Source organism: Bos grunniens, chromosome 14 (genome assembly GCF_055505025.1).
Source record: "Bos grunniens cultivar Pamir isolate PY7600 chromosome 14, Bosgru_T2T1.0, whole genome shotgun sequence".
Classification (NCBI taxonomy): Eukaryota; Metazoa; Chordata; class Mammalia; order Artiodactyla; family Bovidae; genus Bos; species Bos grunniens.
The window spans coordinates 65,361,401-65,388,535 of NC_141178.1; positions in this window are offsets into that span (position 1 = coordinate 65,361,401).

The following is a 27,135-nucleotide window of genomic DNA, read 5'->3' on the forward strand; positions in this document are numbered from 1 at the left end:
AAAACAAGCACGTAAATCAAAGGCAGTGGGGATGAGAGAGGCCAAGTGCACCTCCAGCTGCAGGAATCGGGAAGGGTGGGATCCTAGCAGGTTGGCATTTGGGGGAACAAGGAAACTGGGATCCTGGGCGGAGAGGCCGTGGAAGCTAAAAGGAGTGCACCTTCCTTTTCCATTTAGTTCATACGCTCTTCTCAAGAAGAGAGAAGAAAGTGTTTCTGCAGCAGTGGACTAACTCTTCTCTATACTGAAATGTAAAGTTTGTTCTGAGCTTTAACGCTTGGTTATTTACACTTTCTGTTACTGCATTTATCACTCTCAAGAACGTGTGCAATAGTTTACGACTGGGATGCTTTGTGGGAACCTGGTCCCTCCAACAGGACAGGGAGTTTGTTTGATACTTTGTCTTGTTCCCTGTCAGCCTGCCATGCGATCTCTGAATTAGAAGGACCCTGAAGATTATTCTAGCCAGACTCCCATCCTCTTCTCTCCCCAGATGCCTCTGCGAAACAGGTGTGCATGCCACTTTTTCTTTATTGTATGCAAAACAGGATGTTAAAAATGTATTCTTTCTGTTTCCTTATCAGCCCATACCCCAAGAGAACAAGAGCTGGCTGTTTACCATTTCAAAGTGAAGGGTAAGGGACTTTCCTGGTGGTCCAGTGGTTAAGAATCTGCCTTGCGATACAGGGGATGTGGTTTCAATCCCTGGTTGGGGAACTAAGATCCTGCATGCCACGGAGCAACTAAGCCCTTGTACCACAACCAGAGGATCTATGCGCTGCAATGAAAGATCTCCCGTGACGCAGCAAAGATCCCACGTGCTGCAACTAAAACCCAACACAGCCAAATAAATACATAAATATTCTTTAAAAAGAAGAAAACCAAGCGAAGGGATTTTTTGGAGATAGCCGTCAAGTCCATATGTCCATGCTCCCTGTGGGGAAGGGGCTCCGACGTCTCACTGAAGCCGAGGCAAAGGGCCCAAGGTGACTTCTTGGAAGCCGGCTGAATGCAAGTACACAGGAGACTCAGTAGACTGGTGTCTGACTCGCCCTGGGAACACTAAGGCCCCCAGTGGGCCAGCTGCTCTGGGGGTGGAGTGAGGAGCGGTTTTGTGGAAGGTGGCCCACTCTCCCCAAGTTGCCAACGGGATATGGGAGAGTTTCCTGTGAACCAGAACCTGCCCCCCAGGAGGTGTGCTGCCAGACGCTGGGGTGAAGAAGTTGTGCAGGAGCCAGCAGAAGACACATGGTGCGCAGTCAAGCAAACTGCAGGTGCCCACCAGGAAGAGGGAAGGGCTGGTTGCAAAGAACCCAGGAAGGAACATTTGAGAAGATCAGTCTACAGTCAGACCAATCTTTTCCCGCCCCTTTGCTTCTCTCTGGGCTTCCCTGATGGATCAGATGGTAAAGAGTCTGCCTGCAGTGCAGGAGACCCCAGATTTGATCCCTGGGTGGGAAGATCCCCTGGAGGAGGAAATGGCAACCTCCTCCAGTATTCTTGCCTGGAGAATCCCATGGACAGAGGAGGCTGGCGGGCTACAGTCCAGGGGGTCGCAAAGAGTCGGACATAACTAAGCATCTGAGACCCTTGTTCCTCTCTCTCCCTTCCCAGTTTTGGAGGAAGCAGAGACTCAGGGAAGATGAGAGGGAAACAGAAACACCAAGTGAAGGAAAGAGACACAGCAGCCCCCACCCCTTCTCACTCACTCCAGGAGCCAGCCGAGCTGGAGAAGGAATTCATTCGCAATGAAGATTGGAGGTGTCCTTACACTGGAGTGGACCTATTAATTACTAAATGGAGTCTGGGTTTTTGTGGAAAAAGCAACTGGATGACTGTTTTGTAAATAAGAGTGAAAAAAGAAGTCCAGTTTTATCAAGGAGCAAGATAAAACCTACAGAAAATTTGCTAGGACAGCAGGAGAACAAGGATACCATTCATTTCCACTGCATCCTACAGGTGTCTTCTCGCCCACTGTGATAGAGACACTTTCAGAAGTCAGAATCATGCTCCCTGTGGCATTCCAATCTTTTTTTTTCCCTCAAAGAATAATATAGGATGAAGTTTTTCCCTTGGAAGAAAATATTCATCTCCAAGTTGAACATTGCACCATATGGACACACCGTCATTTATTTATCCAATATCTGTCCAATGTTTGCTCTTGCAAATCATGCTAAAATCAAATATACTATGCATAAATCTTTATACACATATCTGATTCCTTCCTAAGGATAAATTCCAAGGAATGGAACTGCTAGATTAATGGGTAGAAGTTTCCAAGGCTTTTTCTCTCTCTTATCGAAGAGGTCTAGAAACATATTTTTAGTAAGTGAATTGAGTTGCCCAAACCAGCCCTGCAGTGGCTGATAAGTTTTCTACAATCTGAATCGCTTTTCTCAGCTACTCTTGGGGAGGTCTTCCCATGCACAGGTACGTAAGGGGAGGGAGCATCGCTCTTGAAGAAACCCACTATAAAACAGAGAAAGAGAGACAAACTCATTGCATAACACTTACGTGTAGTGCTTACCTTCCTAAGTCCCTCACAGGATTGATTTCTTGGGGAAGCAATATTTCTTGGGAAAGTGTGGTCCATAGCACAGATTCTGGAGTTAGACAGGTCAGCCTTGCCTCCCCCACATTCTAAAGGTGTTCCTCAAGCAAGTGTTACTTCCCCTCTGTGCCGAGTGTCCTCATTTGTAAACTTTCTCTGTACTGTGTCCCCCGAAATTCATATTGAATCTTAACACTCCGTGCCTCAGAATATGACTGCATTTAGAGAGCATTGGTTTTTTGAAGAGGTAATGAAGTTTAAATCATTCGAGTAGGTCCTCATCCCATAAGACCAAACTTCGAGACTGTGAGATAGTTTTCTACAATCTGATTTTCTTGTGTAAGTCACCTAGTCTGTGGTAATTTACGATGGAAGCCCTAGCTAACTAAAACTCTTTCTAAAAGCAGAGACATCACTTTGCTATGGACAAAGGTCCAATAATCACATATGGCTGTGAGTTAGACCATAAAAAAGGCTTAGCTCCAAAGAACTGATGCTTTCGAACTGTGGTGCTGGAGAAGACTGGACAGCAAGGAGACCAAACCAGTCAACCCTAAAGGAAATCAACTCTGAATATTCACTGAAAGGACTGATGCTGAAGCTGAAGCTCCAATGCTTTGGCCAACTGATCCAACTCATCGGAAAAGACCCTGATGCTGGGAAAGATGGAGGGCAGGAGGAGTGACAGAGGATGAGATAGTTGGATGGCATCATTGACTCAATGGACATGAGTTTCAGCAGACTCCAGGAGATAGTGAAGGACAGGTAATCCTGGTGTGCTGCAGTCCATGGGGTCACAAAGAGTTGGACAGAATTGAGTGACTGAACAACAACAAAATTAGATTAATTCCTGAAAGTGCTTAACTGGATGTCTGGAGGGCTAATTGCTTGATAAATGTTATCATTCGTTGTCATTTTCTGTGCTGATTTTAACAGAAAAACTGAAGCCAGGTCAGCTAAATCAGTGGTTCCCAGCTGGGAGTGTTTTTGCCACCCAAGAGATATTTGGCAGTATCTTTAGATATATTTGATTGTCACAGGTTAGGGGAAAATGTGCCACCAGCATCTAGTAGGTAGGAATGCTTCTAAACTTCTATGCACAGAACAGCCACACACACACACACACCCCAAAAATCAGTATTTCAGAGGTTCAGAATGCCAAACCAACCCTGGCAGTCACTGAGAGCCAGCTTTCACATCCTGATAAGCCCCATATCTTTATTTGGTGTGAAGCATTTCCCTCCCACTATCTCCAAAGCCATCTGGTATACCAACAGGTAGGCTTGGCCACACCCCCCTGTCTAGCACTCACAGAGTGAGAAGATACAGAGGAATCTAATTACCAGGTGTATTAGTAGGCTCTTACTACAATGGGTCAGGCAGTAAGAATACCACTTCCCTGGGTCAGGAAGATCCCCTGGAGGAGAAAATGGCAACCCTCTCCAGTATTCTTGCCTGGGAAATAGTATGGACAGAGGAGCCTGGTGGGCTACAATCCCTGGGGTGGCAAAGAGCTGGACATGACTGAGCATGCGTGCACGCACTACAGTGATGCTGCCTAATGAGCATTACAAATCTGTAAGGCAAACACATTAAGCATTTAGTTGTTGCTCATGGCTTTGAGGGACAGCTGTCATAGTTTAGCTTCAAGCTGTGGGTCAAGCTCAGGTCTGCCCCATGCATTTTATCCTGGAGCACAGGCTGAAGGAACCCCAAGAAATTGGCATGTAATTCTCACAGCAGAAGTTCTCAGGGGGTCGAGCCGCCTACAAATGATAAATGTTGGAGAGAGTGTGGAGACAAAGGAATCCTCCTGCACTATTGATGGAAATGTAAATTGGTATATCCACTATGGAAAACAGTATGGAGTTTCCTTAAAAAACTAAAAGTAGAGTCACCATATGATCCTGCTATCCTATTCCTGGGCATATATCTGAAGAAATCTCCAATTCAAAAGGATACATGCATCCACCCCAGTGTTCTTTGCAGCACTATTGACAATAGTCAGACATGGAAGCAACCTGAATGTCTATTGACAGGTGAACGGATAAATAAGATGTGGTGTATATACAATGAAATATTACTCAGCCATAAAAAAGAATGAAATAATGCCATTTGCAGCAACACGGGTGGTCCTAGAGATTATCATATTAAGTGAAGAGTCAGACAGAAAGACAAATATCATAATATAACTTGTATGTGGAGTTTTACAAAATGATTAAAATGAACTTATTCAGGAAGCAGAAACAGACTCAAGGACATAGAAAACAAACTTATGGTTACCAAAGAGATAGTGGAGGGTGGGGAGAGGGGAGATGAATTAGGAGTTTGGGATTAACATATATACATTACTATACAACTGATCTGATCTGATACATTAAAATATGTGAACACCAAGGACCTACTATATAGCACAGGAAACTATACTCAATATTTTGTAATAACCTGAGATGAGCTTCCCTGGTGGCTCAGACAGTAAAAGAATCCGCCTGCAGTGTGGGAGACCCAGCTTCAATCCCTGGGTCAGGAAGATCCCCTGGAGAAGGGCATGGCAACCCACTCCAGTATTCTTGCCTGGAGAACTTGAACAGAGGAGCCTGGCAGACTACAGTCCATGGGATCACAAAGAATTAGACACGACTGAGCAACTAACACTAACATAACGGAAAAGAATCTGAAAAAGTAAATATACTGTATATATACACACAGATATATAAATCACTTTGCCATACACTTGAAACTAACAGAACATAGTAAAGTAACTATACAACTTTTAAAAAACAGGCCTGGAGGGGGAAAATGCCTCTTACACCCAGCTCAGTCTTTGCATTACAGCTGCCAGATTCTTTTCCTTCTGAAAACTCAGGGGAGAAAAAATACAAAGTTTTAACACTAAAAAAAGTGCCAAGAAATTTTTATAAATTCAGTTATCAACTCTTCTGGCAACAGGTAAATTCTGTCACCTTCCCTCTGGGCAATATTAATGTTTTACACTTTGAAGTCAGAGTTCTTGAGCACAGCTGTTATTGTCCACTGTTCCTCTGAACACCACTGCACATGGAGGACAACCCTTTAACTTCCACCCCCTCCCAGCTGTCCTTTGTCCACTTCTGCGGACTTGATATACGCCAGTTCCCTCCAGCTGCCATCCAACCATAGGGCTTCAGAGCTTAGCATGAAATTCTCCCACGTTTTCAAGCCCTGCTCTCTCCATCAGACTCCATGCACCAAGTCCTTTAATCACTTACTCTGATTCCCCTTATCTACACCTAGCTCGCACTAATCCAGTATCTCTGTGGAACAATTAGGCTTCCAAATAGGGGCAATTTCTTCCACTTCCCATGGCCAACAGGCTGATAGAGCCATAAAACAGGGCAGAGATCACAGAGCCCATGCAGAAGAGTGGTTCTCAGAATATTTATATTTTAAACCTGGAACTCCTTGTTCATCTAAAGTTCCTCTAAAGAAGCCAAATATGCAAAGCAGATAAAGGCAGAGCTACCCGAAATGAGAGTGAGTCTGGAGGAAACCCAGAGATCCACCCGATCTTGCTCCCCACCCCTCAGCAGTTTTAAGGGAGCCCTTTGAAAGCCAAGGCTCAAAGTCTCCACATGTGCTCTTCCTTCTTCCTTCTGCCTGAAGTGCACCTCCCCCAGGTATCTGCCTGGATCATCCCCTCACTCCAATCAAGTCCCTAAACAAATTCCCCTTTTGGGTGGGTAGGGGTGGGGAGGGGTGTTTTCTGGCCACTTATCTAAAGTAGCCCCCACTCCAAGTCTTCTTTCAGGCTGCTTTAGTCTTGTATTAGTCCAGGTCCTCTAGGAAAAAAAGATGCCAAGATGGGATAAGAACTGTGAAACATTATCAGGGGAAACACAAGAAAGTAAAGGGAGATAACTGGGATGGACTGGAAAAGCTGCCATGAAGGTCTGCTCCTAAGTGAAGGAGAAAGGGAAGGAAGGGAGAATGAAGGGAAGGAGGGAGGAAGAAAATGAGGGAGGAGGAGAAGGAGATAAGGAGGGGAGGAGGAGGGTCTTAGACTATAATAGACTTCAAAGGAAATTTCCACAAGACCTTCAGAGAGTATTCAAGCCAAAGTTCTGCCGCATCAATGAGCCGTGTGTCTGTCTTGGTGTCCTGCCGTGCTCAGCTATTGGCAGAGAGCAGACCTGAGAAGCAGGGTCCCAGACAAACACAGCACTGGGTTTCAGAATCCGGCTGCTGGCGCTCTCGGCCGCTTACACACCCAGCAGCTGGAGATCCAGGAGGCCTAGCCTCATGGCCACTGCAGTTCTTCTTCATAGCACTTTCACTTTCTGACATTGTGTTCAGTGCCTCTGTTTACTGTCGTAATCTCTGTGACACCAGGGACATGCTCGGCTTGCTCACTACTGTATCCTCAGCTCCTAGAAAAATTCCTGGTGAAATAGATAGAAAGTGCTCAATAAATATTTGTTGACTAGATGGATGGGTGGATGGATGGATGTGTAGATGGGTCAGTGGATGGATGGAGGGAAGGAATGGGCTGAAAAGGAGCTATTACATGAAGAGAACAATGTTAAGACCTGAAAGTGTTTGTCTCTCAGTTGTGCCCAACTCCTGATGCTGGGAAAGATTGAAGGTGGGAGGAGAAGGGGACAACAGAGGATGAGGTGGTTGGATGGCATCACCGACTCAATGGACATGAGTTTGACTCTGGGAGTTAGTGATAGACAGGGAGGCCAGGTGTGCTGCAGTCCATGGGGTTGCAAAGAGTTGGACATGACTGAGCAGCTGAACTGAACTGAACTGAACTGTGCCCAACTCTTTGAGACCCCATGGGCTTTAGCCTGACAGGCTCCTCTGTCCGTGGGATTCTCCAGGTAAGAATATTGGAGTGGGTTGCCATTCTTTTCTCCAGGGGATCTTCCTGACCCAGGGATCAAACCCAGGTCTCCTGCACTGCAGGCAGATTCTTTACTGTCTGAGCCACCAGGGAAGCAAAGACCTCAAAGTTGTGTTGTTAATCGAAGAGAAAACAAAAAGCCTCTTCCCACCCTGAGTTACATGGCATATGGGAGAAGAAAAGCAGGCAAATTGAGGGGATTCAAGAATATTGTTTCCTTGGAGAAAAGACAGGATTCAGGGAAAGCTGAGAGGAGCTCAGCCAAGAGTTTGAAGATACAGGGAGTTTGCTGGCCCTGGGTTCCCATTCATCTAGGCTGAAGGCTTAAATTTACTCTTCTGAAATCAAATAGTAGCAAACTGGTGGCTGTGAAGAAAAAAAAAAAAAAAAAAAAACGGAAACATAATCTACCTCCTCTCCTTAGAAAATGCATACACCCACACATGCTCAGATGCTGGGCTTCTTCTGAGTGGAGTCATTAATGATCTAGAAATAATGATCTAGGCCATAGCAGCCTCCACCCTTACCCTCGACTCAAACTCTCCACCGTAACAACACTGTTATATAAGGTGCTTTTCTGCTGCAGAAGTTCCAAACTCTGAGACTCAGATTCCATGAAGATCTGACTCCACTCTTAAAAATTCAGAGCCGAGAAGATCTGAGGCTGTTAGGACTTAAGTTAGCATGGCTCTGGAAATGAGAAAAGGAGAATGGCTTCTGGGTGAGTCAGTGTTGAAATCTAAAGTGACTTCTCCCTTATAAGTAAGAATATAACAGCCCAAGGAATGTCTGCTCTTTTAGTTTACAGGGCTCCCTCTGATTCAATGAATTCAACTGATTTGTGTAACAAACCATAAAATTAAATGTATGGACTTAGAGAAATGAGGCTGCCAAATGGATTCTCTGAAGTAACTCGGCCTTTTTTTATTTGCTGCCCCATTTTTAGCCAAAGCTAGTGTAATGCTCTGAACATTTTCATAACAATGGAATCTCATAAGCCTCCAAGGAGCTAAGGGCAACCTCCAACTTTTAGTGACAGAGTTTAGGCAGTAGCTAAGGATCAAGTGAAGTCATTTGATGGATTTGATTATGGAAAAAGCTATCATTTCTGTCTCACTGAGCTCCAGGGATAGGGTCAGAAAAGGGGCCTTAGGGACAACAGAAGATGAGAGGGGCCCAGCACAGAGGAAGGGTCTATAAACACCCAGCAACCCTTCCCTTCTCCACCCAGAACACCTTTCATCTACATATGTGCTAGACTTTGCAGTAAGCTTTCATAAGATCTGAATAAACAATGTGAATAGCGCTAGTCAATTCCAAGGAGATGACACAATACTTGTACCAGATCCTTCATTCCCTTAAATCCCCAGGGGATTACCCATATACGATTCACTGATGTATTTCCACTTCCCAACACTGAGGGGTTGTCTCCTAAATGGGACAGACACTGTCTGGCACACACTGTTTCCTGTAGCTCCTAGTGGGAAAATTATGGAAAAATAAATATTTCACTGACCATCACATGTGGATGGACCTAGAGATTATCAAACTAAGCAAAGTGAGTCAGAGAAAGACAAATACCATATGATATCACTCATGTGCAGAATCTAAAATATGACACAGATGAACATATCAATGAAACAGAAACAGCCTCACAGACATAGAGAACAGACTTGTGGTTGCCAAAGCAAAGGGGGAGCTGACAGAGGGAAGCATAGGGAGTTTGGGATTACCAGATGCAAACCATTATACATAGGATGGACAACAAGTCCTACTGTATGTGCAGGGAATTATATTCAATATCCTGCAATAAGTCATGATGAAAAAGCATATATATATATATATATGTATATGTATATACATATAAATATGTATAACTGAGTCTCTTTGTTGTACAGCAGAAGTTAACACAGCATCGTAAATCAACTTATATGTCAATAATTTTTTTTTAATTTACTGAGTTCCTACTCTGTTAGACATCAGTGATAAAAATAAGAATATGAGGTCATTCTTCCCCACAAATAACTTACAGAATAATAGAAGAGAAAAACACCATAGAAATGTGAACACAATATGTTGAATCATTTAGAATGCACTCACCTGCAAATCACAGAATAACCCCTAAAATGTGACTTGGGCAACAGGTGGTTATTATTATCTCTCTCATATCAAAAAGTTTGAAAGATAAGTTCTCAGTTTGGTTCAGCAACTCAGGGATTTCAAGGATGTGCTTCACCCTCCCTGTGATTCTCTTTGACTTTCTCCTCGTAGTTGCAAGATGGCTGCTGCTGCTCCCAACATCACTCCGCATAGAACTATTTACATTCAGTGGAAGAAATGAAAAAGAAAGGTGTTCTCCGAATCACTTCATTGTTGTCAGGGAGGTAAGTTTTCCCCAAGAATCCCTTAGTGGATTTCCCATCCACTCCTTTGAGTAGGATTGGATCACATCCCAGACCTTAGCTTCAAGGCAGGCTGGGAGAGTGTATCACATTTTTTCAGCCTTTGTAAGACGCAAATTCTACCAGCAAGTAGACAGGAGAAGCAATGACTCTGGGTAAGAAATCAACAAAATCTGGCGCACATATAGGATCCAGTGACAGAGAAGAATATGGTGAGCTGTGGAGGAAGTACAACTGTCTTGTCAAGAGGAGGATCCCTGGACCTGATGACACCTAAGATGAATACTGAAGAACAAGTCGGATTTAGCAGGATGAAGATGATGATAGAAGGGCGGGGTGGAATGAGGTTCTAGGTAAAGGAACAGCATAAGCAAAATGGGTTTTCATGGGTTCATGAAAAAAAATGTCAGCACCAATTTAGTATTACAAGAGCATCTAATGGCAGGAAATGTGTCTTGGGAATTATCAGGGGCGTCAGTTTTCATTCCAATCCCAAAGAAAGGCAGTGCCAAAGAATGCTCAAACTACCGCACAATTGCACTCATCTCACACGCTGGTAAAGTAATGCTCAAAATTCTCCAAGCCAGGCTTCAGCAATATGTGAACCGTGAACTTCCTGATGTTCAAGCTGGTTTTAGAAAAGGCAGAGGAACCAGAGATCAAATTGCCAACATCCACTGGATCATGCAAAAAGCAAGAGAGTTCCAGAAAAACATCTCTTTCTGCTTTATTGATTATGCCAAAGCCTTTGACTGTGTGGATCACAATAAACTGGAAAATTCTGCAAGAGATGGGAATACCAGACCACCTGATCTGCCTCTTGAGAAATCTGTATACAGGTCAGGAAGCAACAGTTAGAACTGGACATGGAACAACAGACTGGTTCCAAATAGGAAAAGGAGTATATCAAGGCTGTATATTGTCACTCTGTTTATTTAACTTATATGCAGAGTACATCATGAGAAACACTGGACTGGAAGAAACACAAGCTGGAATCAAGATTGCTGGGAGAAATATCAATAACCTCAGGTATGCAGATGACACCACCCTTATGGCAGAAAGTGAAGAGGAACTAAAAAGCCTCTTGATGAAAGTGAAAGTGGAGAGTGAAAAAGTTGGCTTAAAGCTCAACATTCAGAAAACGAAGATCATGGCATCCGGTCCCATCACTTCATGGGAAATAGATGGGGAAACAGTGGAAACAGTGTCAGACTTTATTTTTCTGGGTTCCCAAATCACTGCAGATGGTGACTGCAGCCATGAAATTAAAAGACGCTTACTCCTTGGAAGAAAAGTTATGACCAACCTAGATAGCATATTCAAAAGCAGAGACATTACTTTGCCAACAAAGGTTCGTCTAGTCAAGGCTATGGTTTTTCCTGTAGTCATGTATGGATGTGAGAGTTGGACTGTGAAGAAGGCTGAGCACCGAAGAATTGATGCTTTTGAACTGTGATGTTGGAGAAGACTCTTGAGAGTCCCTTGGACTGCAAGGAGATCCAACCAGTCCATTCTGAAGGAGATCAGCCCTGGGATTTCTTTGGAAGGAATGATGCTAAAGCTGAAACTCCAGTACTTTGGCCACCTCATAAGAAGAGCTGACTCATTGGAAAAGACTCTGATGCTAGGAGGGATTGGGGGCAAGAGGAGAAGGGGATGACAGAGGATGAGATGGCTGGATGGCATCACTGACTCGATAGACGTGAGTCTCAGTGAACTCCGGGTGTTGGTGATGGACAGGGAGGCCTGGCGTGCTGCAATTCATGGGGTCGCAAAGAGTTGGACAGGACTGAGCGACTGATCTGATCTGATCACAAATTCCTCCTGGAATATGTGCAGGAGCTTGAACTTTTAAACAAAGGCCAGACATTGCAAACTTGGAGCCTAGAGGCCAAACCCAAACTTCAGACTTGTGCTTGGCAGGCATAGGGTGTTTGCATTCTGAATACAATGGCTGGAGCAGGGCATCCCTTTCTATCATCTTCCACCTGGCCTGCTTCCCTTAGTTACATCTTCTGCCTGTTCCCTTAAGGCTTTTGAGTTTGCCTCCCCTGAGTAGGCTCCAGGGAACCATCAGAGGATCTTAAACAGGAGAATGGCCCCATCAGTAGTACATCTTATATTAATCTCTCTGGTGGCAGGGTGGGGAAGTTGTAGTATGAAGATCACACTGGAAATAGGAAGATGGTCAAAGGTATATTTTCCAAAAATCTTGGTTGCAAGGGTCAGAAACACCACTCAAACCTGCTTTTAAAAAAGGATATATATTCATCCATACAACTTTAGAATCCAGTATTAATTTAAGCTTCAAATATGGCTAGATCCAGGAGCAATGTAATAACAACATGTTTCTCCACATCGCTGTCCCATGTTTTGACTATTCTCAGACTGGCTTTCTGCTCCTAGAAAAAACAGTTGTTAGAAGCTTGAAGCTGATATGAGTTTTAAAGCCAGTTGTCTCCAAGAAGGGACACACTGCAGTTCTTTATAATAAAATGTAATACTTTATAATAAAATATGAGTTCCCTGGTAAGTCAACTGGTAAAGAATCCACCTGCACTGCAGGAGACCCTGGCTCAATCCCTGGGTGGGGAAGATCCCCTGGAGGAGGGAATGGCAACCCACTTCAGTATTCTTGCTTGGAGAATCCCCAGGGACAGAGGAGCCTAGAGGGCTACAGTCCACGGGGTCACAAAGAGTAGGACACGACTGAGCAACTAAGCACAGCACATAATGAAACATAATACTTCAGCTGCATTTGAAAGCGCTGCTCATTCAGTGTTAAAAAGATGGCTGTGATTCTGTGTGATCCTGCTTCTCCGGCTAATTCTCCGGGGTGGGATCCCCGGGGGTGGGATCCTGTGCGGTTCCAAGAAGGGAGAATTTGCCTTCCCTGATAGTTCTAACAAAATTCCTAGAAAAGACTTTGATCATCCTGGTTGGACCATGTGATCATTTGAGAGCTAAAACACAGGGCCCAGGTATGGAAGAAACAGTGGCCAGAAGATGGAACCGCATAGGATCCAACCCCCCGGGTGAACAAAGGAAGAGAAACCTTGCAAAGAAAGAGTAGCCGGAGAATTAGCCGGAGAAGCAGGATCACACAGAATCACAGCCATCTTTTTAACACTGAATGAGCAGCGCTTTCAAATGCAGCTGAAGTATTATATTTCATTATGTGCTGTGCTTAGCTGCTCAGTCGTATCCTACTCTTTGTGACCCTGTGGACTGTAGCCCTCTAGGCTCCTCTGTCCCTGGGGATTCTCCAAGCAAGAATACTGAAGTGGGTTGCCATTCCCTCCTCCAGGGGATCTTCCCCACCCAGGGATTGAGCCAGGGTCTCCTGCAGTGCAGGTGGATTCTTTACCAGTTGACTTACCAGGGAACTCATATTTTATTATAAAGCATTACATTTTATTATAAGGAACTGCAGTGTCTCCACTAGGTTGCTGAAAACATTGGACACTGATAACAATACTTTGATGAGGTTGTGGGGCCTAGGTGGGGAGGATGGGAGAGTTAGCAATGGGTTTGAGGAGTACATAGACAAAGAGAAAACAAAACGATAGATGACTGAAGAAATTTGGCTGAAAAGAGAAATAGAAATAGAGAAGTTATAAACAAAGACACAAGATCAGAGTAAGACATTTTAGGCTATAAAGAACTTGAGTTAGCAGGTGGGATGGGGATCTGAAGATGAAGAAAAGGGAGTTACTTTTTAAAAAGAAAGATTGAATTAAATAACAATAATTAGAAGTGTCAATCAGGAGGTATGGCAGGTGAAAATTTCTGTTGTTCAGTTGCTCAGTCTTGTCTAACTCTTTGCAACCCCATGGACTGCAGCACGCCAGGCCTGTCCTTTACTTCTCCCAGAGTTTGCTCAAACACATGTGCATTGAGTTGATGATGCCATCTAACCATCTCATCCTCTTTACCCCCTTCTCCTCATGCCCTCCATCTTTCCCAGCATCAGAATCTTTTCCAATACATTGGCTCTTCACATCAGGTGGCCAAAGTATTAGAGCTTCAGCTTCCGCATCAGTCCTTCCAATGAATATTCAGGGCTGATTTCCTTTAGGATTGACTGGTTTGATCTCCTTGCAGTCCAAGGGACTCTCAACAATCTTCTCCAACAGCATCAAAATTTCTAAGGAGTGTCTAAATCCTTCATTTTTGATGTCTTTCGCTTTCATGATGACTGAAGAAATAGAAGTCCTGCCAGCATCAGCTATATTCATTCATGACTTGGCCAGGAAGCAGTGAAGCTGCTAGTGAGCCAGCAGTGATTAAACCTCTACCCTTGGGGGTATTAAATGCCTTTGATTCAGGAGTCCAGACTCTTCCACCTTCCTGGAGATTTGCACTACGCATTCCACTCCCAGCTCTTTCTGGGCCCACAGGCAGATGTACCTAGACACTGGGTACCATCTCTGACAGCTGGAAGTGTGGGTCCCTGAATTACTGTCAACTTCACAGTTTACACCCAGGCTTCCCAGGTGGCTCAGAGGTTAAAGCATCTGCCTGCAATGCGGGAGGCCTGGGTTCGATCCCTGGGTCAGGAAGATCCCCTGGAGAAGGAAATGGCAACCCACTCCAGTATTCTTGCCTGGAGAATCCCATGGACGGAGGAGCCTGGTGGGCTACAGTCCACGGGGTCGCAAAGAGTTGGACACGACTGAGCAACTTCACTTCACTTCACTTCACAGTTTACAGGCTGCTTACCCATTACCTGAGCAAAGAGAATACAATCATTTCTATCTCATCCCCTCATCATCCTTTTCTCTTCCTCATTAAAGAACCTAGAGGGTGGTTGGGCTTCCCTGGTGGCTCAGAGGGTAAAGCATCCACCTGCAATGCAGGAGACCGGGGTTCAATTCCTGGGTCAGGAAAATCCCCTGGAGAAGGAAATGGCAACCCACTCCAGTACTCATGACTGGAAAATCCCATGGACAGAGGAGCCTGGTAGGCTACAGTCCACTGGGTTGCAAAGAGTCGGACACAACAGAGTGACTTCACTTTCTGGGTGGTGGGGAAAAACAAAATTTCCCATACCCTCAGCTGCCAGTAGAATTCCCAAAATAAGATGAACTTCTCTAGATGATTCGCTTAAAAAACACTTCACACTTCTGCTGCACCCCTGAAAAACACACACACACACACACACACACAACTGAGAGGAGTTATTATTCTGGGCTACAGGTGGAGATCAGAGAGGGACATTCTCTCAGCAGAAGAATAGAGCAGGAAGACTTGAGTCTGTGGATTCTGGAATAAGACCACCTGGGTTCCAATTCTGGAGTTCCCACTTATCAGCTTTGACACTTTGAGCAAGTTACCCTGCCTGAGAAGCAGTTCAATAATAATAATGATGAGGGCTTCACTAGTGGTTCAGGGGTAAAGAATCCACCTGGCAATGCAGGAGACGTAGTTTTGATCCCTGGTCCAGGAGGATCCCACATGACCCGTAACAACTAAGCCCATGTGCCACAACTACTGAGCCTGTGCTCTGGAGCCCCAGAGCCGCAGCTACGAAAGCTCATGCACCCTAGAGCCTATGCTCCACAGCAAGAGGAGCCACCACATGCTGCAACTGGAGAAAAGCCAGAGCATCAGTGAGGACCCAACACAGCCAAAAATAAACAAATAAACAATGATAACAGCAATGATGATGATAGCAGGTACATCAAAGAGCTACATAACTGAGATATGCCCATTCATTAGTGACCACGTGGGCTGAGAACTGATACGAGGTGCATTCCACATGAAAGTTGGGTGTTGCAGCCAAAATGAAAAGAGAATAAAGGCTGTAGGAGAAAACATTCAGCGTTCACTTGATGACCCTGTGAAATAGTGTTTACCTAATAGCTCACCCTTCTTCAGACCCCCTCGGCCTGGACATGGTGAGGCAGGCAGGATAAAATTTCTCTGTCCACTTCAGAAATTGAGGTTAGTACAATTCATTCTTAATTCTTCACATCTGGGGCCAATAGGCTTATGTCATTTGTTTAAAGAAAAACTATCTCCCTCTTAAGAACATAAGCTCAGTGCAGCCATTAGGTCAAAGTGTCAGCTAAAGATTGGGTTCCTGCAAAATGTCAAGTGAAGTGTCTTACCATTTATGACAGGACAGCTGTTGCCTCTTTTTCCAAGAAGGAATGAAAGGATCTTATTACCTTAAATGAGAATGACTAAAGCATGATTATTTTCCTTTCAATCTTTTTCTCCCCAGTGGAAATTTACATAAGATGGAGCTGTCTGTAATCCATTCTGTTCATGCCGGTTGCATGTCAGAAAAGCCTCCCCTCTTGCGGTCTCCGTGGCACCGGCCCTCAAGCTGATCCCGGGCAGCCTTTGCCTCATGGTGAGGATTTGACTTTTATCTGGCAAAAGCAATCAGTGTAGACAAGGGCTCTGTATGCCTCCAACGTGAGATTCTTTCTGGTTTGGAATTCCATGTGTGTTTTGGCTCTGAGCATTGGTTAAATTCATGTGATGAATTTACATCTGTTTGTTGCTTTATTTTGTGATGAAATGGCCCGAGAAGCCTCCTGGCATTTTGAATGCTGTCTTTCCCTCTGTACTGATGATGGTGCGTTTTCCAGGTTTCTAAGAAGGGGATGAGGGCTACAGATCACCTTCCCGGATCAGTGGAGACTTGACTTCAAGTTGTTCTCTCAGCAGTGGACCACTCTTTCTCGGCTCATCCTTTTGTGATATCCTGAAAAACACTGACCTGTGGTCACTGAATAGAGTTAAGCCCATGGTGGGGGTGAGCTATTGTACAGCTGAGTGAGCAGAGCCAAAACAGGCATTAGACCCGTAATCTGCCCTCATGAGCGACAACCAATGGAGTGGCCCTGTTCAGCACTCTCAAGTAGAAGTCAGGCTTTTCTAAATGGGAATTTAAAACCTCCACTTGTTTTGTTCCGTGAAAGATCCTGTTTAGAGAATGAAAAGACAAGCTGCACACTAGGAGAAAATATTTGCAAGTCTCATATCTGACAAACGCCCTGTATCGAAACTATATAAAGGCTTCTCAAAACCCAGCAGGAGAAAAACAAACAAACAATCCAGTTAGAAATTGGCCAAAAGATACAAGCAGACATTTCACCAAAGTGGAGATACAAATGGCAAATGAGCAAAAGAAAAGTTGTTGAACAGCAGTCGCCATTAGGAAAATACAAATTAAAAGCACAATGATATATCCCTACGTCTAAAGGTCATGAATTCCATTTGTTTGCCACCGTTGTTTGAAATCACTCACACTTAATATTTGTAATTCTTTTGGCCTTTTGACATTTCATGGGTGCCCCTCTTATTTGCTGCTGCTGCTAAGTCGCTTCAGTCGTGTCCAACTCTGAGCAGCCCCATAGACGGCAGCCCACCAGGCTCCGCCATCCCTGGGATTCTCCAGGCAAGAACACTGGAGTGGATTGCCATTTCCTTCTCCACCTCTTATTTGGGTCTATTGGAATTTGATAAACAAGTTTATGTATAGGCATCTTTTTCTATGCCCCTCAGGAATTCACAGGATTTGATCATTTCTCCAAAGCTTTGGTCTTTCATAACTGAGTCCATCTCTGTGTTCTTGCTCAAATGTAGGTCCCTCTTAATAATTTAGTTTGCCTCTTGCAATGTGTCCTCTGCATGTGGTTCCCTGAGTACACACAATCCTGCTGACCACCTAGGTTTTGTACAAGATAGACAAAAACAAACTTTTAGAATTTAGGACCAATAAAAGGCTCTTTTACTCAACAAGTTTTGGAGGTTTGCATTTTTCTTCTAGACTTCTTTATTGCCTTGTACCTTTTTACCAATTGAAATCTGCATAACATGAACATGAAGGGCAGCCGCTCTCGGAGGAACTAAGAATCTGTGCCCAAGAACGTGAGACAATGGGGAGCAAGGTTTCCTGGCTGCCATAGCAGACTGAGATGCTGAACGTGGAAAGGTGAAGGTGGCAGACATTTACATAATGAAATCAACATATTTTATCTGCCAGCTGTTAGCTCTCTCTGCTTCTCCTTTCACAAACTCCTCAAAGTGTGGCGTCTGGGGTGACCCCTGGGTATGTCGACCCCAGGGACAACTCCGGAAGCAACTGAACAACTTCAGCTTTGTTTCTAATGGTCCTCTGAATAATAAGCAGGATTTTCTTGTTCTGCTAAGAAACACACTGTTAGGTAGGAAGTTAGGCGTGAGCAATGAGGGGTGGCCTAGCCAAAAAGGATGCAAGTTGATCTCTAAACCCTATCTTGACACTCCCAAGAGAGCTCACAGATGTGCTACAAAAATAACTGCGCTTTTCCAACACCTGCACAGGGGCCCTAGGCACACAGTGGATACAAACTAACACATGGGCTTCTCCAAGTAACCTTAGGCAGCTAAAAGCCCATTACGGGTTCATAAATATTCTACGTATATTTATGTAGATATTCTACATCTGATTATAACAGAGTGAATTAGGGGAATATACACATAACAGAGCCTGTTGTTCTATAACTTGCGGTTGTCAATCAGCCTTGAGCGTATGCCCATTTACATTCCCTTTCTTGATTGGTGGTTCATACAAGCCCTGTTACTGCTGCTGCTGCTGCTGCTAAGTCACTTCAGTCGTGTCCGAATCTGCGCGACCCCATAGACGGCAGCCCACCAGGCTCCCCCATCCCTGGGAGTCTCCAGGCAGGAACACTGGAGTGGGTTGCCATTTCCTTCTCCAGTGCATGAAAGTGAAAAGTGAAAGTGAAGTCGCTCAGTCGTGTCCAACTCTTCACGACCCCATGGACTGCAGCCTACCAGGCTCCTCTGTCCATGGGATTTTCCAGGCAAGAGTACTGGAATGGGGTGCCATCGCCTTCTCCTATACAAGCCCTAGGAGGGCACAACCATAGGAGGAGATGGAAGTATAAAAAGAGGGAAGCCAAGTGGGATGGCTATGATGACTCCTTTGGAGTTGTTCTTCTCCCATATCTTGGGCATGTCTGTCTAGGAAAGATCTGTCTGCTTGAGCTGAACAGAGCTGTAACTTGTTTGTTGTTTTAAACCTTCTAGTCTTTCATTCCAAATTTTTGAAGCAATGAGACAAGAACTGAGGAAGAGAAATAAACTGACCTGACAACGCTATGCAAGTATTTTCTTTTTTAGCAAGCCTTCTAGAGTGAATATTATATCCCTTTTCTTTGTTAAATTTATTTTTAATTGGAGGGTAATTGCTTTACAATATCATGTAGGTTTCTGCCATGTATCAACATGAATCAGTCGTAGGTATACATATATCCTCTCCCTCCCACCTCCCCTTCCATCCCACCCCCTCACGCTGTCACAGAGAATGGGATGTGAGCTCCCTGCTGTCATACAGCAAATTTCCACTCTCTTATATCTCTTAAGGGGCTGCTTGCCATGATGATATCCTCCTGACAGGAAGGAACAGGAAGCTTGGATAGTGGGATCTCCATTAGCCCCAGCTTCTCCCCTCTGATGAGCTGTGATGAGGTCTGGTGGGCTAGTAGAAAGGACCCTTGATGTAAGGTCAAAGGATAGGATCCTGGATTTAGCTTTTCCGTTTAACAGTTCTGTGGCCTGGAATAAGCCTATTAGCCTCTCTGGACTTTAGTTGCAACCCATTTGAAATTAGTAACTTGGTCTCAGTGATCCAGTTCTAAAATGTGACTGTCTGCCTGTGTCTCTATTGACCTGGAACTCCCAGCTGCTGCGGCTGCTGCTATGATAGTCGCCCATCCTGATGACACTGGGGGAGGGGTGATGGCAGCAGGCACAGGGGGAGCAGTGCAGATGGGGATAATGCTTATGATAATGACAGAGGATCAGTGGTTGGTGACGATGCTAATGGTTGATAGCAATGGCAGGGTTTCGGGTAGCTGCGGTGGTGGTCATAGCATACTACAATTGTCTCTCTGCCTGTCTGCTGCAACCCTCATCACCACCATAAATTGAGACCTTACAACTACTTCTAGAATAAGAAATCTTAGAACTGGAACAAGCCTCAAGCTTGAAGGCAGGCAGAGTGTTGTCTTTACTCACAGATGAAGTTCAACATATCGGAATAATTTTCCCAAATCCATCCACCAGTAAGAGCAGGGAAGGGCCAGCTGCAAGGCTTTCCCCAGCTGACAGCTCTGTTCACAGCATCCTTATGTTTTATTCCCAGTTGCCCACACTGTAGACCCCACCACAGTGGTTCTCAGTCTTGGGCATTCATTACCAAAGCCTCAGCCCCATGCCTTATCACTTGAATCAGTCTCTGGGGATGGAGTCTCTTAGGGACTTCACTGTGCCGTCCCTGCCATTTTCATCTGTTGAAGTCCTAAGCCCCAGTATCTCAGAATGTGACTGTATTGGAGATAGGATGTTTAAAGAGGTGTGTGCGCTCAGTTCGGTGTGATTCTTGGCAACCCCATTGACTGTAGCCCTCCAGGCTCCTCTGTCCCTGGGACTTTCCAGGCAGGGATACTGAAGTGGGTTGGCATGTCCTTCTCCAGGAGATCTTCCCGACCCAGGGATCAAATCCACATCTCTTGCATCTCCTGTATTGGCAGGCAGATTCTTTACCACCAGCACCTTCTGCGAAGCCACCCCCTCTGCCACCATCAATTTTTTTTTTTTTTTTTTTTAGAAAATGGGAAAAATCCCAAAGGGGAGGTGTAGTGAGGATAGTCACAGGAAGGGCCTGCTTCAGCCTCAGCAACACGCCCTTCTCTCAGGGGAGACAGGCCGACAACCCTGGGAGGAGGAAGCCTGACACATGGCACGGAGCCTACACAGTGGGGTCGTCCCAGCCACCACCAGGCACCTGCGTCTGGGAGCGCACAGGGCAGAAGACCCACACCTCCTCAACCCACCACCCTCGGGTTAGCCAGAGACCGGAGGCGGCGCAGCAGGTCGGGTCGGGTCAATCAGACCCACAGGCAAGAACCGGCACACAGGCCCAGGCAGGCGGCTCAAGCAGGGGCTGAGTTGGGCCTGAGGTGTCTGTCCAAACACCCAGAGCTTTATGTGGATCCTGAGGCCCAAAGTCCATGGCCACAGACACCGAAGGAGACGGTGTCAGGTTTCAAGAGGTAGTTTAATTAAATGAGTTCTTTCAGATGCACCTTAATCTGATCTGACTGGTGTTCTATTAAGAAGAAATTTAGTTTCAGAGGGGAGAACACGTGAAGGCACAAAGAGAAGATGGGCATCACAAACCAAGGAGAAAGGCATCATTAGGAATCAACCCTACTGACTCCTCGATCTTGAACATCTAGCCTTTAGAATCATGGGAAAATAAATTTCTATGGTTTAAGTCCCCCCCATTCAATGGTACTCTGTTCTGACAGCCCTAGCAAACCAATACAAGGTCTGTGCACTAGTTGTTCTTAACTCTCCCCAGCTTATTTTCATGCTCAGTTTCAAGAATGATCACCCTTTATTGTAAACCTACATTCCCCCAGTCCTCAACACTCTAGCCACACTCTGCCTGTCCAATCACAGATCCCACTTTCCTATAAAAGTCCCCAACTATAATCAGGACCTTCACTGCACCATCTCTTAAGAGTGTCTCACTACTTCTTTATTTTTTTAAATTAATTAATATATTTATTTTTGGCTGCTTTGGGTCTTCGTTGCTGCATGCAGGCTATCTCTCATCGCAGTGGCTTCTCTTGCCGCAGAGCATGGGCTCTAGGTGCTCAGGCTTCAGTAGTTCTGGCACATGGGCTTAGTTGCCCCATAGCACGTGAAACCCTCCCGGACCAGGGATCAAACCTATGTCCTCTGCACTGGCAGGCGGATTCCTAACCCCTGGACCACAGGGGAAATGCTGCCATGCTAGCTCTTGCCATCATTCATTTGCTCCTGCAGGCTGTTTTCCAGCCCCAAAGTCTTCACCTCTCCCTTCCACTAAACCACAAGCAATTCAACCCTTTATCAAGCATTTACTACATAGGGTATTACGATGCCAAATCAAGTAGTATGTATTTAAAGAAGGGACTTTCAGGGCCCTTTGCTTCTGAGTAAGGTGGGGAGGGATTGGAGGGTATTTCAGTTTCCCATCCAAGTTCTCAAGTTACACCAACTAGGAACCTATCCAAACAACCTATTAAAAACTTGACTCAGGTTTTTGAAGAGCTGGAGCAGGAATTTCCATTGCTGGCTTTAAGAAGGGGCGTGGTTTTTTTCCTTCAGTCCCCTGTTTAGGGAATCATCCTGGCAATTTCTGAGCTGTATTCTCAGTTCCTATGAGAACTTTGTCTTCTTTATACTGGTTTGCCTTGTTAGTTTACCAACAATGCTAGTGAGAAGGGATATCCCTTAAGAGTTAAGCGCAGAAGTTCTGCACTTGGAAGAGTCAATTCAAATCCCAGCTCGTCCACTTCCTTGCTGTCTAAACTTGCGAATATGCAGAAGAGATTACTGGGCATTCTTTCAGTGAAGTGCTGGACCTCACTTTATACGACTGTGCAATTTGCATCTCTGTAGGACCACATGGACAGAGGAGCCTGGAAGGCTGCAGCCCATGGGGTCACAGAGTCAGACAAGACTGAGCGACTTCACTTTCACTTTTCACTTTCATGCATTGGAGAAGGAAATGGCAACCCACTCCAGTGTTCTTGCCTGGAGAATCCCAGGCACGGGGGAGCCTGGTGGGCTGCCGTCTGTGGGGTCACACAGAGTTGGACACGACTGAAGTGACTTAGCAGCAACAGCAGCAGGACCAGAGGTTAACTTGTAAATTTCAGTCCAGTGAAGATGCAAATAATTTAACTCTGGTAGAAGAGTTAGTTCCAAGGGTTAGGGTTTATGGCCCTGTTGGACATTAACCAGCTTTCTATCTAATTCAGTAATTTTCCATGTTAATTCCCTACTATTGCTGGAGCAATGATCACGTCTTAGAGAGTAAGACAATGTAAGTTTAGCTTATAGTTCTAGAAGTCAGAAGTCCAAAATCAGTTTCACTGGGCTAAAGTTGGGTGTCAGCAGGTCTGGTTCCTTTGGGAGGTTCTAGAAGATCTGCTTCCTTTATTTTTACAGCTTCTAGGGTCACCTATATTCTGTAGCCTGTAGCCATTTCATCCATCTTCAAAGCACTCCAACATCTGCTTCCCTCTGCATCTCTCTCACTCTAAACGTTTCTGCCCCCCTCTCATAAAAATGCTTGTGATTACATTGGGCCTATCCAGATAATCCAGAATAATCTCTCCATCTCAAAATCCTTAACTTAATCACACCCTTAAAGTCCTACTCACTCATAAGGTCACATATTGACAAGTCCCAGGGATCCAGACATGGATGTATTTGGGGAGACTATTTATTACTCAGGCTACCACACTTTCCTTATATTTATTTGTTAAGTCACAAGTTCAGTTCAGTTCAGTTGCTCAGTCGTGTCCAACTGCTTGCGATCCCATGGACTGCAGCACGCCAGGCCTCCCTGTCTGTCACTAACTCCTGGAGTTTACTCAAACTCATGTCCATTGAGTCAGTGATGCCACCCAACTATCTCATCCTCTATCGTCCCCTTCTCCTCCTGCCTTCAATCTTTCCCAGCATCAGGATCTTTTCCAATAGGATCTTTTCCAAATGAGTCAGTTCTTCGCATCAGGTGGCCAAAATATTGGAGTTTCAGCTTCAGCATTAGTCCTTCCAATGAATATTCAGCACTGATTTACCTAAATACTCTAATGTTCTTTGAATACATATTAACATCTTACTCCTTCCCTCACTAATTAGTGAGTTAAATAAAATCTGTGATGGGGGATCATTTAATATTTGCCAGAAGAGTCATGATTCACAGTTTTGAAAAGTACACTCAACATAGCTTTGTGACCCTAAGCAAGTTGCTTAACCTCTCCAGGTCTCAGTTTATATGTCTGTAAACAAGGATGAAAATAATAATACTTAGCTTTGGGGGTTGCTGTTGTAGGGAATAAATGAGACAATGTGTGTAAAGCGATTGGTCCAGTGCCTTATGCATCTAACTTCCTTGTGCTCACTCAGTCCTGTCCAACTCTTCATGACCCCATTGACTGTAGCCTGCCAGGCTCCTCTGTTCTTGGGATTTCCCAGGCAAGCATACTGGAGTGGGTTGCCACTTCCTTCTCCAGGGAATCTTCCCTACCCAGGGATCGAACCCACATCTCCTGCATTGGCAGGCGTATTCTTTACCACTGAGCCACCAGGTAAGCCCTGGTGCATCTTAAGTCCTCAGTAAATGTTAGCTGAGGATGAGGATGCTGATGATGTTGATGAGAAGTGGGACAAGCACTCTATCTTCAGTATCAACATCCCTAAAGTCACAGCGCTGTGCTCAGCACTCTCTAACTTCCTTTGCAGCCCTCCCTAGTTTTGTGACCAGAGCCATCAAACATCAGATGCCTTATTCAATTTGCAAAACAGCCCTCTCCTAGGTGAAAAAGGCAATGCAACCCAACCAGAGTACCTGGCTTAGCAAAGAGGTGCTAGCTGGTTTCCAGTCTCTTCCTGACCCCTGGCCCCAAGCTGGGCCTCTTCATATCATGTATAAACCATACAGCAAGCCCCTGACTATGATTTTAAAAGTAATGGATAATGGCAATTATCATAGGAAGCACTCCACATTGTTTTCTAGACAGAAGCAGAGTGATGTAACAATAATAACCTAAGCAGAAAGGCAGGACTTGTCTTTGCATTGATTTCATGCCAAAACATGGCAAATTGCTTTAGACAATTAATAGCAAGCTTATTACAATAAACAATAATATTCTTATGTGCTCAGTTGCTTCAGTCGTGTCCAGCTCTTTGCAACTCTATGGACTGTAGCCCACCAGGCTCTTCTGTCCATGGGATTCTCCAGGCAAAAATACTGGAGTCAGTTGCCATGCCCTCCTCCAGGGGGTCTTCCTGACCCAGGGATCAAATCAGTGTCTCCTGACTCTCCTGCATTGTAGGCAGATCCTTTACTACTGAGCCACTGGGGAAGCCCCAATATTCTTAAACACACACACACAAATAAATCCTCCCCAGAACAATGGACAGTCATCAAGTAACAGCCTAACCAGCCAACATTTCCTCCCCCAGCATACGCAGTGAGGGATGAAGCTCTCCGTCCAAATCTTGTAACCTGCAGCTACAGAGATGCTGACCACAGAGCTGCTTGAACTCAGGGTCATGTTTACACTGTAAATATGTAAATATGTCATGTAAATATTCATGCTCACTCTAATTTATTAAAAACAAAAAAAGAACAAGGCTTATGATGATTCAAGCAGCCTTCTACTCAAACTGTGGTCTGGATCAGCAGCAATCATCTATATGACCTACGGACTTGATAGAAATGCAGACTCTCAGGCCCCACCTCAGACCTGCTGAATCAGAAGCCCTATCTTAAGAAGATCCATAGGTAATTCAAATACACATTAAAGCCTGAGAAGCCCAGCCCTAAGAACTTCCAACTGAGAATGGTGGCTGGTAAGCATTCTGAATAGCTGTCCCTCTTTTAAGGAAAACATAACACCATCACTACAAACCGGTAGGAATGTCAAAGATAGCAAGTCACTGTACAGCTCTTTCTACAAACAGTCACCAGGACCCATTTTACACAGGATGCTATTCTAGGTGCTGACATATAGCAATGAAAAAAGAGAGATGAAAAATCTCTGCCCTTGAGGATCCAATGAATAGTCTATAGCATGCTGGTCGTAGCGAGTACCGTGAAGAAAAATAAAAATGAATTAGGGAGGGGAAATCTTTTGCAACTTTAAATAGTATACTCAGCTGGTGGTAGTTGTGCAAAGACCCAAAGGAAATGAAGAGACAAGTTTTGTGAGTATTGACTGGAACAGAATGGTAGGTAAAGAGAAGAGCAGATACTGAGGAAGAGAAATTCACAATGTATGTGGTATGTGTATACACTGGTGAGAATGAGTCATTGATAGCTGCTTGAGGGAGAGGGGGAAATCGTGAGGTTGTCCTTGATAAGCAGAAGGGGATAAAAATCTAGCATACAAGAGAAGCCAGCCCAAAAGAGGGGCATGAACAGTTCAACCAATAATATTAAGGAAGACTGACTACAGGTGACCAGATATGGGCACACTGGTAGAAAAAGTGGTGGGAATTTTGGAAGTTTACTCTGTTGCTTAAGATTTCTCCTTGAAATAGGAATCAAGTTTATCCATTGAGAGGGAGGGGACGGAGAGTCTTAGAGGCATGAGGAGGGAGAATAAGCTCTTAAATAGCTGTCTAGAAAAGGGATGTTTGTTAAGCAACATTGATTCCATCCGTGTGACACATCACCATCCTTTCTTCTTCTCCAGCCATGTTCAGGGTCACATTCAGATTCAAGGAGAGAGCACAGTTGGATTTAACAAGGGTTGAGGTTTAGCCAGACGCTTACAATGAAGGAGAAAGCAGCAGATTTCTTGCAGCTGTATGCAAGAGTAATGATTATGAAAGATCAGGGAATTTAAGCTCAGTTAAAAGGACATGAGGATGCAACAAAATAAGAGACTTATTTTGAAAACATAATAGGATCTCTGGACAGCAAGTCCCAGTGAAATCAAACAAGCATTCAGGTCAGTTGCTCAGTCATATCTGACTCTTTGCAACCCCATGGACCAGAGCACGCCAGGCCTCCCTGTCCATCACCAACTCCCAGAGTTTACTCAGACTCATGTCCATTGAGGCAGTGATGCCATCCAACCATCTCATCTTCTGACATCCCCTTCTCCTCCTGCCTTCAGTATTTCCCAGCATCAGGGTCTTTTCCAATGAGTCAGTTCTTAGCATCATGTGGCCAGAGTATTGGAGTTTCAGCTTCAGCATCAGTCCTTCCAAGGAATATTCAGGACTGATTTCTTTTAGGATTGACTGGTTTGATCTCCTTGCAGTCCAAGGGACTCTCAAAGTCTTCTCCAAAACCACAGTTTAAACAAGCATTAGGGTCAACAAACGGAAGAATTAAACTGGAAAGTTAGATGGCCACAGAGAATGGGATTCTTAAAATTTGAATTGTGAAGGGGGTACAATTAGTGCTGATTCCATGGTCCAGGTTGTGTTATCCAATATGGTACAGACTAACTATAGGTGACTATTTAAATTTTAAAGCTTAAAATCCAGTTCTTTAATCACACTAGCTACATTTCAAGTACCCAATGGCCACGTGTAGCTAGTGGCTTATTGTATAGGACACATAAAGAATATTTCCATCAACACAGACAGTTCTGTTGGTCAGTTCTAGGGTGTGTCATGGGCATTCACGGCTCAGGTGAGATGATAGGAAGATGACTGGAGGGCCCTGGACCATCTACACAGACAGTGAAATC